A 14,197-nucleotide genomic window follows, 5' to 3' on the forward strand; every position below is an offset into this window, starting at 1 on the left:
AGAGGTGGACTACTTCTGAATGTGTAGCCATTCAGCAAAAAAGAGGAAGACCCTCAATGAGATGGATTGGCACAGGGCTCAAGTGTAACAACAATTGTGAGGATGGACCGGACTAGGCAGTGTTTTGTTCTGTTGTGCATAAGGTCGCTATGAGTCAGAGCCAACTCCACAGTACCTAACAACAGCAACAACATCATCTTTACTATAAACCACTGGCAGTCAATATTCCTCTAATATATTAAACAGGTAGAAGATAGAGGTATAATTCCAACATCTTAAGTCTTCTGTGTTCTAGTTCCCCTGCTATAAAAGGAACACCTTCAAAACTCTAGGGTGATTTCTCAAACGGAAGTATAAAGAATAATAAGGGAGGGTCATGTGCAGGTTACTGATAAGTCACAAATAATTTGTTTACTCATATGTTACATTTCCCACTATGTACCTTAATGAAAATGTCTTGGTGATTACACTGGTGAATCCACAAAACTAACAAAAATATACATGCCCTTCACAATCTCTGCAGGGAAAAGAATGAACAACAAAGCAAATAGACACTATCATAGCTTTAGATAAAGCAGTTTTTGTCTATGGCTTCATTTAGCTTAAAATCTTTTCTTATTATTCTATTTCATTTATAATATATATTTTTTAATAATACATGTGGAAAATACTACAAGCCCAAGATTTGAAAAAAATGAGACAATACAGAAAGACATGAAAAGCAAAAACCTCCCTTCCCCCTCTCTGATCCCTAAACTATTAATAGTTACTTGTGTATGGGTCTAAGGGAATAAAAGAAAAAAATATGCATTATTTTTCAAATGTTACAGTTGTACACTATTTTATATTTTATTTCTTTCATTAAATTGTATATCTTAAAGATACCCCCATATTCCAATCTATTGCTCTGTTGTTGTTAAGTGCCGTCGAGTCAGTTCCGACCCATAGCGACCCTGTATAGGGTTTCCGAGGGTGTAAATCTTTACGGGAGTAGAAAGCCTCATCTTTCTCCCGCGGAGCGGCTGGTAGTTTCGAACCGCTGACCTTAAGGTTCGCAGCCCGATTCGTAACCACTACGCTACCAGAGCTCTAGCAGGTTATTTTTTAATAGTGGCAATTTTACATACTGTAAAGTGGTACTTACATATCATTTATTAGTCCCTTGCTTTTATTAATGGACATTGTGGTTGTTTTTGGGTTTTTTTTATTTTTTTATTTTTATTACTGTTGATGAATAATTTTATAATAAACATCCTTGTACCTAGATCTTAGTGACTTTTTACTAAACTCATATTAAACTAGCTGTATCACTGTTTGGTTAGCATTTTTACTTTTAATAGCTATTCTCAAAATGCTCTCCTAATAGTTTCTCCAGTTTATGCTGCCATCTACAACATATGCTTGTTTTCCTATACTCTGGACAATAATGGCTATTGTTATTACAATTGTTACTTTTGGCAGCTTGAGAGGATTCGGCTTTTATGTTTGTTCATCATTTGTGCACTATTTTTTAGAGCTGCCTATGATCACTTGCACATTTCTTATCTTTTTCTTATTAATGGTTCAATCTATTTATATACTAAAGGAAACATTTCCTTACTTTTTTACTATTTTTCAGTATTTTCACCATAAAGGATTTTTTTTTTATATAATCAAATTTATCAATCTTCTTCTTTCTGTTTTCTGAATTGCATGTTATATTTTAGAAGGATTTCTTCATTCCAAAAGTATAAGCACGTTTTTCTCTTTCTCTTAAGACCTACATTGCTTAATTTTCTGTTTACTAAAGGGGTTTTGTTATTTTGGTTTTGACAAGTTTAGCTTGGAGCACTGGTGCTTTGTAGAATAAGCACTTGATTGCTAACCACAAAGTTGGCAGTTCAAACCCACCAGAGGCTTTTGCTCCCGTAAAGATTTACAGCCTCAGAAACCATGTACAGGGTCGGTCGCTATGAGTCAGAACTAACTCAGTGGTACCTAGCAACAGCAACAACCCTTGGTTTGGTTTTAGTTTTTTTCTTTGCCACATTGATTCTAAAGACAAAAAGACAAATGACAAAATTATTTTTGACTGTATGACAAGAAGATATTTTTTATTTTTAAATGTCAGCAATGAATCCAACTTTAAAAAAAAAATGTGGGCCAACATTTTGTGGAGGAAATAAAATATTTTTGTATCCATATTTAGAGTAACAGCAGGAAATGATAATCTCTGATCCATGAGCTTTAAGCATCCTAATTTCCCTACTCATCTTTGGAATGACTGCTAAAAAGACTTCCTCTGAAAAGGTGGAGGATCAGAGAAAAAGAGGAAGACCCCCATCGAGATGGATTGGCCAAGTGGCAACAGTTGTGAGGCTGGCCCAGGATTGGGCAGTGTTTTGTTCTGTTGTGTATAGGGTCGCTATGAGACGGTACTGACTCGATGACACCTAACAAGAACAAAATGATGTATTAAGATTACACTAGTTGCTGAAACAACCCAAAATACCTGCTTGATTGAACTATATGAAATTGTCATTTGTATAGGTAAAACTAGTTAAATATTGGCAATTTCTTATGACTCAACCTAAAATAATGGCCTGAACATGACAAAATTCTTCCATTCAAACAGATGTTCCTAGCCATGGTAGCTGTCCTCCATGCCACTGGTGATTTAGTGCCCAAGGCTTTTTCTGTCTTGCAGCTTCTCTTTTCCATTTTTAACACACAGCTATTGTCTCTTCATAGTTTTTTTAGCAATGGTATTATCTGCATTGAGCTAGCACACGGGGCTAGGACACAGAGGAGTGCTGTGGAAAATTTGTGTGGACTGGGCTTCCAAGTGGCGCACATAATCTCCACTACTGTTCCATTGGCTGGGACTCAGCCACATGGGTCACAAGCAACTACTGCACGGAGAGCTGAGATACATAGTCCAGCTGTGTGCCGAGTAATAAGAGAAAATGGGTCTGATCCATGACTGGCTGTAGATTCCCTACTCCCTCCCACTGACTTCTCCCCTAGAATATGTAACTCTTGGGTCTTCCTGTTTATAAGTAGAGCACATTTTGAATGCATAATAATACCTTACATGTGTACAGTTCACAAAGAACTTTTGCATAAATTATCTGAATTTCCAAGAGCCCTCTAAAGTAAAGTGTTAACGATTTCCATTTTATAGATGAAAAATCTGAGGGAGGTTCATAGAGGGCACAGGCTGACTTGGCCTAGGACAGCAGTTAGTAAGTGATCAGACCAGTTCGTAATTACAACAGCAAGGATACTTTATATAGTACCTTTCGGCTTATGCAACACTTTCACGGATATTATTTCCCCTGACCGCTAGTGCAGGGATCTTCCCACTCTGGCAGTCTGCTTGTAGGCTCTCCATCATGCCCAGCTGGTTATTAGCATGTTGCTGGCCCAGCAGATTATAGGATATAAATAGATGCATTTGTTGTCTGACCAATTCTTTTCCTGGAGTGAGGCTCATTTATTCTTGCTAGGAACCAAGCCCTCCCAGTTTCTTGGCTCAACTTACTAAAGCAAGCCAACAAACAAACAAAAACCTCAAAAAAAAACCCCACTGCCATCGAGTTGATCCCAACTCATAGCAACCCTGCATGACAGAGTAGAGCTGCTACTTCAGATTTCCGAGGAGCAGACAGCCTCATCTTTCTCCCACAGCGTGACTGGTGGATTTGAACTGCCCACCTTATAGCCTAATGCTTACCTCACTGCAGCACCAGGGCTCCTCTGTTGTTGCTGTTGTTAAGTGCCATCAAGTCTGCTCTGACTCATAGTACCCTGTATGGGGTTTCCAAGGAGCAACTAGTGTGTTTGAATCGCCAACATTGTGTTTAGCAGTCCAGTGAAGCTCATTTTATGAGAAGTCTTGAGAAGGTACATGATGGCTTATCTGCACTTCTATGGCTCTCAAGGTGAGTACTAAATTGCCAAAGCTCCAAGGATATTATTGGAGGGCATTTCAGGAGTGGGGAGATGGGAATGAATGAAGTGGGGGCATACTTCAACTTTCTATTACCTGCCAAGCAGAGGGTCCTTGCTGCTGTTGCTTCTTTTTTGTGTAGTCTTCAGTGTGTAGGATCTTGTGGCTAATAGAGAAAGGTAAAGGGATAGTTTCTCATTCATAAACTCAATCCCCACTCTGATGCTTTGACTTTAAAATTTCCATAAATCTCATCTTCTTTGAAATCTCTACTTGCATTTTTCCTTCACCTGAGAACATGGAGTTAGTTCTTTTTTCATTTTTCAAAGAGGGGCTGAACTACCTAAGAGCAGCAGCCACAGCATCTTCTGCTTGCTTGGTTACCACTGTCTACCTAGCACAGGTCTTGGCCTGTGGTGGGTCCCCAGTGCTTCTCTTTTTAAAAAAATAACAAACAAAAACACTTTTTATTGTGAATAATCTTGTCTGTAAACCTCTAAATAAAAATTTAGAGGTTTACAGACAAGATTATTCACAATAAAAAGTGTTTTTGTTTTACATTCAACATATTATACACTTTGTTTCATCTCAATGATTACAATCCCCTCCACGCAGCAATAATTATCCCGCTTCCCCCCTGTGGTTCCTGTTTCCATTCCACCAACCTTCTCATCCCTTCTCAACTTTGTCCTTAGGTCCATGTTGCCCTATTGATGTTGGATGATTGATCATTCCACTGTGAGCATATTTTACTATGCTGTTGTTTCCTATATATCTATCTAGTGCTTGGCTGAAAATTGGACCATGAGGCTGGGATCCTTTCTGGACCTGAAGAGGGGGAGGGGGTTGAAAGCCATAGTTTCAGATGCCTTCAGTATTTTTTTAACCAGCAAGCCCAGTCTTCCTTTTATTAAAAAAGTTATTTTAATAATTTTGAGTTTTGTCCCACATTTTATGCCACTCTATCTAGAACCTTCTAATGTGATCCCTTTCAGAGCAGTGGTGGTGATAGCTGGGTGCCATCTAGTTCTTCTGGTCTCAAAGTCATAGAGATTGATGTTCACATGTTCCATGAGTCCATTGGACAATTGATTCTAAGCCTTTTTAATTTTCATCACTCCTGCTGCTGTCTGCACATGGAGAGACCAATAGATGCACCTTAGATGGCCACTTATGAGCTTTTAAGATCCCAAATGCTGATCACCAAACTAGGATATAGAACATTGTCTTTGTGGACTGTGTTATGCCAGTTAACCATAGTGACCCTTGAGACGATGGTCCTGAGCCCCAGCCCCATCTATTCATTGTCTTAAGATATTTGATAGTATCTAAGATATTTTTTTAATCATTTTTGTCTGCTGTATGTCCAGCTACATTCATAGCTGTGTTTGCAAGAAAGGTAAATACTCATGTACAATTATCTTCTTTCAAATTCTTATACATTTGTGGAATATATAAACAAACACATCCTTTTCTTCCTCCCATACTCAATCAGCCTGTGTCTGTCCCTGTATCTACCCACAGAACACTGTTGTTCCAATGTTCTGCATATATCACGTATTTACCCTGTTTACATGTTTTAGTAATGTTTGATAGTGTATTCATGCCATGTATTAGGGTTCCTAAGTTTGTCCCTATTTTTTCATTGATGATCTTTACAATTTGAGGTTCTATATTTAGGTCTTTAACCTATGCTAAGTTTGTTTTTGTACATGGTGTTTGATGATGAGTCTTGCTTTATTCTTCTGTAAATGGATTTCCAGTTTTGCCAGCACCATTTGTTGAAGAGACTATCTTCCTCATTTAATGTGTTTTGGCCCTTTGTCAAAAATCAGCTGACTACAAGGAATAAACAAGATGGCAGATTGGGTGGAAGTGCAGTAAAGGAGCTCCGCCAGCAACAACACGGAATACCTGACCAAACAGCCTCAGGGGATGGTCCCAGAACTCTGAACCACATATAAAGGAATACTTAGAAGGTTGGAAGACTTACAGCTGGGGGAATTTGTGGCAGAAGCAAGAAATCCATTATGCTCAGCTGCTCAAGGAGCCGCCATCTTGGGTGAGACCAAGCAGGGGACGGATTGGAGCGGGCACAGATGCCTGACAGAACTGCAGAAATAAAGGTGTGGACATTCTTTTCTTTTAATAGCTGTTTATTGGTCCCTTGCTGTCTGCACACCTCCATTCTGGTGACTACAGGGGTGCCTGAGCTAGTGGGCACCCCAGCCCCACCCTTGGAGGGTTCTACTACGCATGTGCACAGATCTCCTCAAAATTTAAAGTGACAGTTTCCAATTAAAACCACACGGCCACAGTTGGCCCTGAACTGTTTATAACTAGAAAAAAAAGGCCTGAATGGGGATTGTGGAGCGGGACAAGCAGACAAAAAAGGAAATAGGCCAAAAATTAAATCCTGAGTTACATCAAAATGACCAACATTGGCATCTTGAAATTTCTCAAGAAGAAGAGTGAAAAGGGAAGCCCATTTCCTGATCACATCTACCTGGAGGCAATCAGAAAGCATAAAAAAAAACAAAATACATACCCATCTGAGTATTAAGGCCACAGATAACCCCTTAAGATGCCCAAAAAACAGAAGCAGATGACCATATCTGCACATGTCCAGAAACGAGATAAAGTGACTGAGGCAACTGAGCTGGAAGTAGACCTACACTCCATACTGGAAGATGGGCAGGCTTTAGAAATGCCGGAGAAGGAATTCAGAAAAATGATTATAAAAGTTATCAAAACATTATAAAACGTTGAGAAAAATAAGAAAGAAGTCAGGAAAGCGCTACAGGAACAATCAAATAAGATAAATCAGCATTGGAAACAATTCAAAACCTACAGAAAGAGGTCCAAACCTACCAGCCACTTCTCAGAAATCCTACACAGGGTTGCTATCAGTCCAAACCAACTAGACAGCACTTAACAACAACAACTATTATTGTAGAGCTATCTACTTCTTTCTTCAGTCCTAGTAGAGTTTGGTTTATGTGTTTTGAAATCTTTCATTAGGAGCATAGATATTTATTATGGTTATATTGTCTTGTTCAATTGACACTTTAATCATGAGGTAATGTTCTTCTTTGCCTATTATGTTGGTTTATGACTTAAAGTCTGTTTTATCAGAAATTAATACTGCTATTTCAGCTCATTTTTAATTGCCAATAGGTTAATATATTTTTCTATCTTTCAATTTTTAATTTATTTTTGTCTTTTTGTATAAGGCATGTCTCTTGTAGACAACATATTGAAGGATCTTGTTTTCTTATGCGTTCTGCTAGTCTCAGTCTCTTGACGGGTGCATTTAATCCATTGACATTCAGTGTAATTATTGATAGGCACACATGAATTGTTTGCCGTCATTTTGCTGTGATTTTTGTGTTGCTGCTGTTTTCTTTGTTCCACATATTTTTCTGTGCTGGGTTCATTTGTTTGTGTTTTCTTATCACTTTATTTACTGCTGTTGTTTTAATGTTTACAAAATTTCATATAGTTTGTAAAGTTGGTGTGAATTTTGTACAAATTCCTTTAATTTCTGCTTATGTAGAAAGTTTCTAATTTCCCTATCATATTTGAGGGACAGTTTTGCTGAATATATGATTCATGGTTGGCAATTTTTTTTTCTTTCAGAGTTTTCTATATGTATCCCCATTGTCTTCCTGTTTGCATGGTTTCTGCTGAGATATCAGAGCTTAATCTTATTTGTTTTTCTTTTGTAGGTAACTTTTCATTTTTCCCAAGCTGCTTTCAGGATTCTTTCTTTGCCTTTTATTTTGGAGAGTTTGATAATATGCCTTGGTGATTTTCTTTTGGGGCCTATCCTGTTTGGGACATTCAGCTTCTTTAATGCGTATCTTCTGTTTTTCCTGATGATAGGGAAAGTTTCTTCCAACAGTTCTTTGATTATCTTTTCTGTGCTTTTCTTTGTCTTTTTCTGCTCTTGAATTCTAATCCCCCATAAGTTATTCCTTTTCATGTTGTCCCACATGAATCTTAGGCTTTCTTCAGGTTTTTCATTCTTTTTTTCTGATTGTTCTATCTTATTCATATTGAAAGATTACTTTCAAGCTCACTAATTCAGGTTGCCATCAATTCAAATCTACTCCTTTGCCCATTCATTGTTATTGTCCAGTTTGGAAATCTTAGTATTAAGCTCCTGGATTTCTAATTGCAAGTTTGTATTGTCTCTAATCTTTTTCTATTAAAAAAAAAAATTGTTCCTGTAGTGCTTTCCTTGACCTTTCTATCAGTAATTTGAAGGTATTTAAATATCATTCTTTTGAATTATTTTTCAGGTAGTTCCAGTGTCTTTTTCCTCTCAAAAAATGTTTTCTAGCTCTGCCTCTTGGTCACTTTTCTTGATTATTTGTGTGAACAGAAATTGTCTGCTGCTTTTGAGACATTGTGGTGTTGCTGATGTTATTAAGTTGATGATTACATGTTGGAGTCTTCTTAGGCACTCCAAGTGCCTCCTGGTGGGTGAAATCAGGAACTGAGCTGTTCTTTCTCTGTTTGCTGTTCAGAATGGATTTAGTTGATGTTGGTAGTTGTTGTTGATCCAGTGGCTAGCAGCTGGTATTGGTTCTTACCCAATGGATAGGGTTGTAAAGGGTCTGGTGTGGCTGCACTGTATGGATGTGGTTGCTGTCTCCTGTAGAGTGAGGTAAGAAACGAAAACACACACACAAGAGAGAAGGAAATAAACACAAACCAGCAAACAACAGTAAAAAAAAGAAAATAGTAAAGAAAGGAGGGGGTGGGGGAAGCAGGTATCAACTAGATAAAGAATATAAAACCAAAGAGAGAAAAGAGGGAGAGGAAAGTAAAACCACAAAAAGAAAGGAAAAGACAAGAAAAAGACCTAAACACAACTTGGGAGAGGAATGAGCAAAGGGGAAAGGAAATAGTAGTGAAAACAAAACACAGAGATTCATAAAAGAGAAGATGAAGAAGGAAGGTGCAGTAGCAGTTGGGAAAGATGAGTAGGAAAAAAAGAAGCAAAAATGAAAGGGAGATAGGAAGCTGAGAAAGAAAAAGAGGGAAATGTTAGGAAGAAAGAATAAACAAGCAAATACAGTTAAAGGAGAAGAAACAAAACAAAAAAAACAGGTCAGGTGCCAGACCCAGAAAGGAGAAAATTCTGGGGTCTCCTTCCAGCCAAGGACCTCACATCGTGAGTGTGGAAAGAATGAGATGGCAACATTCCACCCTAGATGGAGTTCCTATAGGTATAGGTATTATTTGTTCTGGGCACTCAATTCAGAAATACTTGGTGCAGACCTCAAAGCAGCTGGGGTATCAGGGTATTGATGTCCCAGAGGGGAGCCGAGGGTGAAAGTCCTGCTGGTCCAGGGCTGACCAAAACCAGCTCTGCAAGTCTGGAACAGGTTACACCTGATTCCAGGTGCTGGAGTTGGTGCTGCAAGCTCCCCCACACACTTTGATGTCACTTTGACAGCCTGGAGAGCAAGAGCTTCCTGGGAGTGTATGCAGATGAAAACCTCTGGTTTCATCTATACCTCTGGTCCCAGGGTAAAAAAAAAAAAAAAAAGTCCGTTTAAGCAGTATGCCTATGCCTACTACTTTCTTGCCTTCAAAGTCATCTGTGAAAGTTCAAGATGGCTATGTTGCAGCTGGCTGACCAGCACAGATCTGCAGTCTCTTTTCTTTTTTTACTCCCCCATGTGTCTGTTCAGCTGCCTCTCCTAGTGATAGCCAGTCCAGGGCTGGTCAGGACTGGCTCTTCAGATTTGGAACAGGGTCACTGCAGACATCCTCTCTCCTTTACTGGAACTCACAATCTTAGCACTCAGCTCTATGCAGCCCAGAACACTAGGAGAGTAGAAGCTTCCCTGGTAGTGTACAAGATGGGGGCTGGCCTTATCTCTGGTCACCAGGAGAGTAAGAAAAAAAAAAAAAAAATCAGAATCACAGGTATGTTTCTGCAATCCCATGAAGTTGCTCACAAAAGTTACAGATGAGTGTGGGTGTTTGGTCAGCCGGCACAGGCTACCAGTCTCTCCTTTTTTTTTGCTCTGTCTACTCAGCTCTCTCTTAGTTAAGCATTCAATCCACTTTTCTATCCCTTCATCTGCATCTGTTTCATTTGGTTTTCCAAATCTTTGTTGTAGATGATCCATATAGCCTTTCTGCCTAGTCTGCCATCTTGCCGCCTACCCCCACCCAGTGCACCTTGAGGAAGAATGTTGTGAAGATCTTGAAAGTTTTCAGAGATAAAGATCTCAGCATAAACAAAACAAATGTTATGTTCCTATTTTAAAAAACAAACCTTTTTATCGTGATCACTTTCAATCATACAGGAAAAAAATAGAGGGCTTCAAATTTTTGTGGAAAAATTCCATTAATTTAATTTTTAAAAATTAATCTTAATTTAATTTTTCCACAAACTTTTTGAAGCACCTTGTATATATACCTACCACCACACAGTTCAACAATTGCTAACATTTTGCCATCTTTGCTACATCTATTTATATTCACAGGATCTGTCTTGGTGCAGTGGGTTGAGCTAACTGAAAAGTTAGTAGTTTGAAAACCAATCAGATTCTCTGAGGGAAAAAGATGGCGACAGTCTGCTTCTGTCCAGATTTGCAGTCTTGAAACCCCGTGGTTTCAAGTTCAAGTACATTGCACTATAGAGTCACTATGAGTTAGAGTAGATTCAATGGAAGAGATGTGACTTGATTTATATTCATAGTTTTGCTGAATTACTTCACAACGTGCAGTCCTGATATGATGCTGTAGGATAAGCACTGGACTACCAACTAAAAAATCATTGGTTGAAACACACCTATAGGGTTGAAACCCCTACATAGGGTCACTATGAGTAGGAACCAACTCTATGGCACTTAATAACAACTTCACAATAAATTACAGGCATCAGGATACTTCTTCCCATCAGCATACATCTTCAAAAATTTTAAGGGTATTCTTACATAACCGTAACAGTCCCTGAAATAATTTAATACACAGTTCATATGAACATTTCCCTGTCACCAATATGTTTTTTGGTTTGGGGAACAATGATCCATAAAGTTTCACACATTATATTTGTCTTTTTGTTTTTGCTGTTGTCATTTCTTTTACTCTAAAACAGAGGTGAGCATATTTTTTTCATTAAAAGATGAGGTAGTAAATCGTTTAGGCTCTATGAGCCTTATGATCTGTGCTTTAAGGACTTAATTCTGCTAGTGGAGTACACAGCCATAGACAATGTTGTTGTTACTGTTGCTGCTAAATGCTGTTGAGCCGGTTCTGACTCATAGCTACACTGCATTAGGTTTCAGAGCAGCTGGTGGGTTTGAACCTCTGATCTTTCTGTTAGCAATCTAGTGCTTACCCTACAGTGCCATATCAGGACCCCACCCACAGACCATTGTTGTTGCTGTTGTGGCATCGAGTCGATTCCAACTCATAGCAGTTTCCCAGGAAATGCTAGGGGGTTTGAACTGCCAACCTTGTGGTTAACCTTTCAGTACTTATCCTACCGTCCACATCAGGACTCCGCTAATAGGGAGGGAGTACTTGAGTTGGTGTGGAGTGTTGCACAATCTGAATCTAATTTCTAAGATAGTTTCTATAAACTGGAATATGGGTGCATCTCAGGGATTCATTTTAGAAGCCCTGCTAGTACAGAGGTTAAAGGGCTCAGCTGAGGAAAGCTTGAGAGTTCCAATTCACCAGACATGCTGCAGGAGAAAGATGCGGCAGTCTACTTCTGTGTAGTCTTAGTCTTGGAAACCCTGTAAGACAATTCTACTTTGCCTTACACTGTCGCTGCACGTTAGAATCAACTTGATGGCAGTGGGTTTGGGTTGAGGTGACACAATCGTTAAGTACTTGGTTGCTAACTGGAAGGTTGGCAGCTTAAACTCATCTGACTGTTCACAGGAGAAAAAATCTGGAATATAAAGACTGTTGTAAAATGCTGTCAATTCAGTTCCGACTCATAAATAGGGTTTCTGAGGCTGTAAATCTTTACAGAGCAAAAAGCCTCATCTTTCTCCTGTGAAGCAGCTGGTGGGCTCAAACCACTAATCTTTTGGCTTGCAGTCCAGTACTTATGCTACAGTCACCATACAACCTCTGTAAAGATTGTTGTCATTAAGCGCCATCAAGTCTGTTCTCATTCAAGGTGACCCTGTATACTAGTTTCTGAGAAGCAGCTTGTGGGTTTGAACTGACATCTTGTGGCTCAAATCAACCAGGTGGTCTAGGGCTTATCCTACAGCGCCACACCATGACTCTTCCTTAGGAATTTATTGTGGTTGTTAAGTGCCATTAAGTCGATTCCAACTCATAGTGAGCTTGTATAGGGTATCCGAGGAACAGCTGATGGGTTTGAACTGCCAACTTTGTGGTTTGAAGTCCAGTGCTGATCCTACAGTGCCACACCGAGTCCACAGAGTAGTAGATCAGTAGTAGTAGTTAAGTGCCTTTGAGTCTGTTCATAGCAACTCTGTATAGGTTTTCCAAGGATTGATTGGCTGGTGAATTTGAACCACTGACCTTGTGGTTCAAACTGACATTGCAGTCCAGTGCTTTACTCCACAGCATCACACCAGGACTCCAACAACCTAGGCAATCCTATGGGATAGTTCTATACTGTCATACAGCATCTACTGTGAGTTGGGCTCTACTTGATGGCACACAGTGACAAAGGCGTAATCACTTTATAAATGAAATTGCTTTCTCCCGGATGGTAAGGGATGTGCCTATCTTGGGGATATGCCAGTATACTAGGCACATCTGTGCTGAAGGGCCTCAGTCTGTGGGTTTGTTTGCAGAGTGAGAGTTACACTATAGGTGATCGTTCAGATTCCTGAGATTTCTTTTCCCCTCTACTAGTACTGACAAGCAGACCAAATTTTTGAAGAGTATGATCTCATTCTTTTGTCTCATTTACAAGCCATTAGTTCTCAAGTGTTGCAACACCCTAAGTAAACAGGGACTATAGTTTTTATGAGGGTTTGTTTGCCTTTGGATACTTTTATATGGGATGCACTCTCAGCTATAGAAATAATAAGTTTATTTTCAAACTTTGAAGCCTTCATTTCCTGACGTGACATAGAATGTAGTTGATATTTAAATGGATGTCTTGACCAACTGACACCAAAGGTACTTTTGGCATGCACTAGCATGGTGTTTGAGGAAATTCTAGCCATTTCTAAAGTTTACTGCCTGGTGGCCTGCAGGTTTCTGGGGTCTGGCTAAGCGGGTGGGGGTGGGGGTTAACAAATGCTAGCCAGCCTTTTCCTTTCCAGGCTTTATATGGAATCTCCAATGAGCTGCTGACGCCAAACTAGACTGTCACCTATTTCGTGGGCTAGCAAGCTCAAGTTATTATTATTGCGGGACTGAAATCATCTACTTTAATTTTCGAATGACAAAATTCTACCTTTATTGTGACTGTATGCCATCAAGTCAGTTCTGACTCACAGTGACCCTGTATAGCATTTCCAAGGCTATAAATCCTTATGAGAGCAGAAAGGCTCATCTTTCTCCCACTGTGCGACTGGTAGATTGAAACGCCAACGCCAGTGCTCAGCAGACCAGTTTGTAATCTACTACATTACCAGGGCTTCTTGCCAAGTAATTACCTTCATACACTAAGAAAATGTTCCAACATGGAGTAACTTGTAGCTTTCAGAATCATTAAGCACAAGCTTTAGAGGCAGATTGCCTGGGTTTGAACCACACCCTGGCCATTTCTAACGATTTGGACGACAGTATCAGTTTTCACATGTGTAAAGAAGGTAAAAATAGTGTCTATTTGAAAGGGCTGTTTAATTTAAACAGTTAATACAACAGTGCCTGACACATAGTAAATGCTCAGTAAGTGTAAAGTATCGTTTTAGGATTGGTGGCTGGTGGCTGTGTGCCATGGAGTTGGTTCTGACTCATGGCAACCCTGTACAGGGTTTCTGAGGCTATAAATCTTTATGGGAGCAGAAAGCCTCATCTGTCTCCGGCGGAACAGCTGGCAGTTTCGAACTGCTGATCTTGCAGTTCGCAGCCCAACTGGTAACCACTACGCTACCAGAGCTTTTAGGATTACTACTTTATATTTCCAATAAATGCCACAGGACCATAATTATATACCATAGAAGCTTTTAAAGGTGGTGTAGGATTCCCAGTGCCAACAGAGAGCTACCTGTATAGCTGGTGTCCTGAATTTGGATTTCTAGCTTCTTAAACTATGAGAAAATAAATATCTATTCTATAAACCACCTACTTGTA

Source organism: Chrysochloris asiatica, unplaced genomic scaffold, assembly GCF_000296735.1.
Source record: "Chrysochloris asiatica unplaced genomic scaffold, ChrAsi1.0 scaffold00045, whole genome shotgun sequence".
Lineage (NCBI taxonomy): Eukaryota > Metazoa > Chordata > Mammalia > Afrosoricida > Chrysochloridae > Chrysochloris > Chrysochloris asiatica.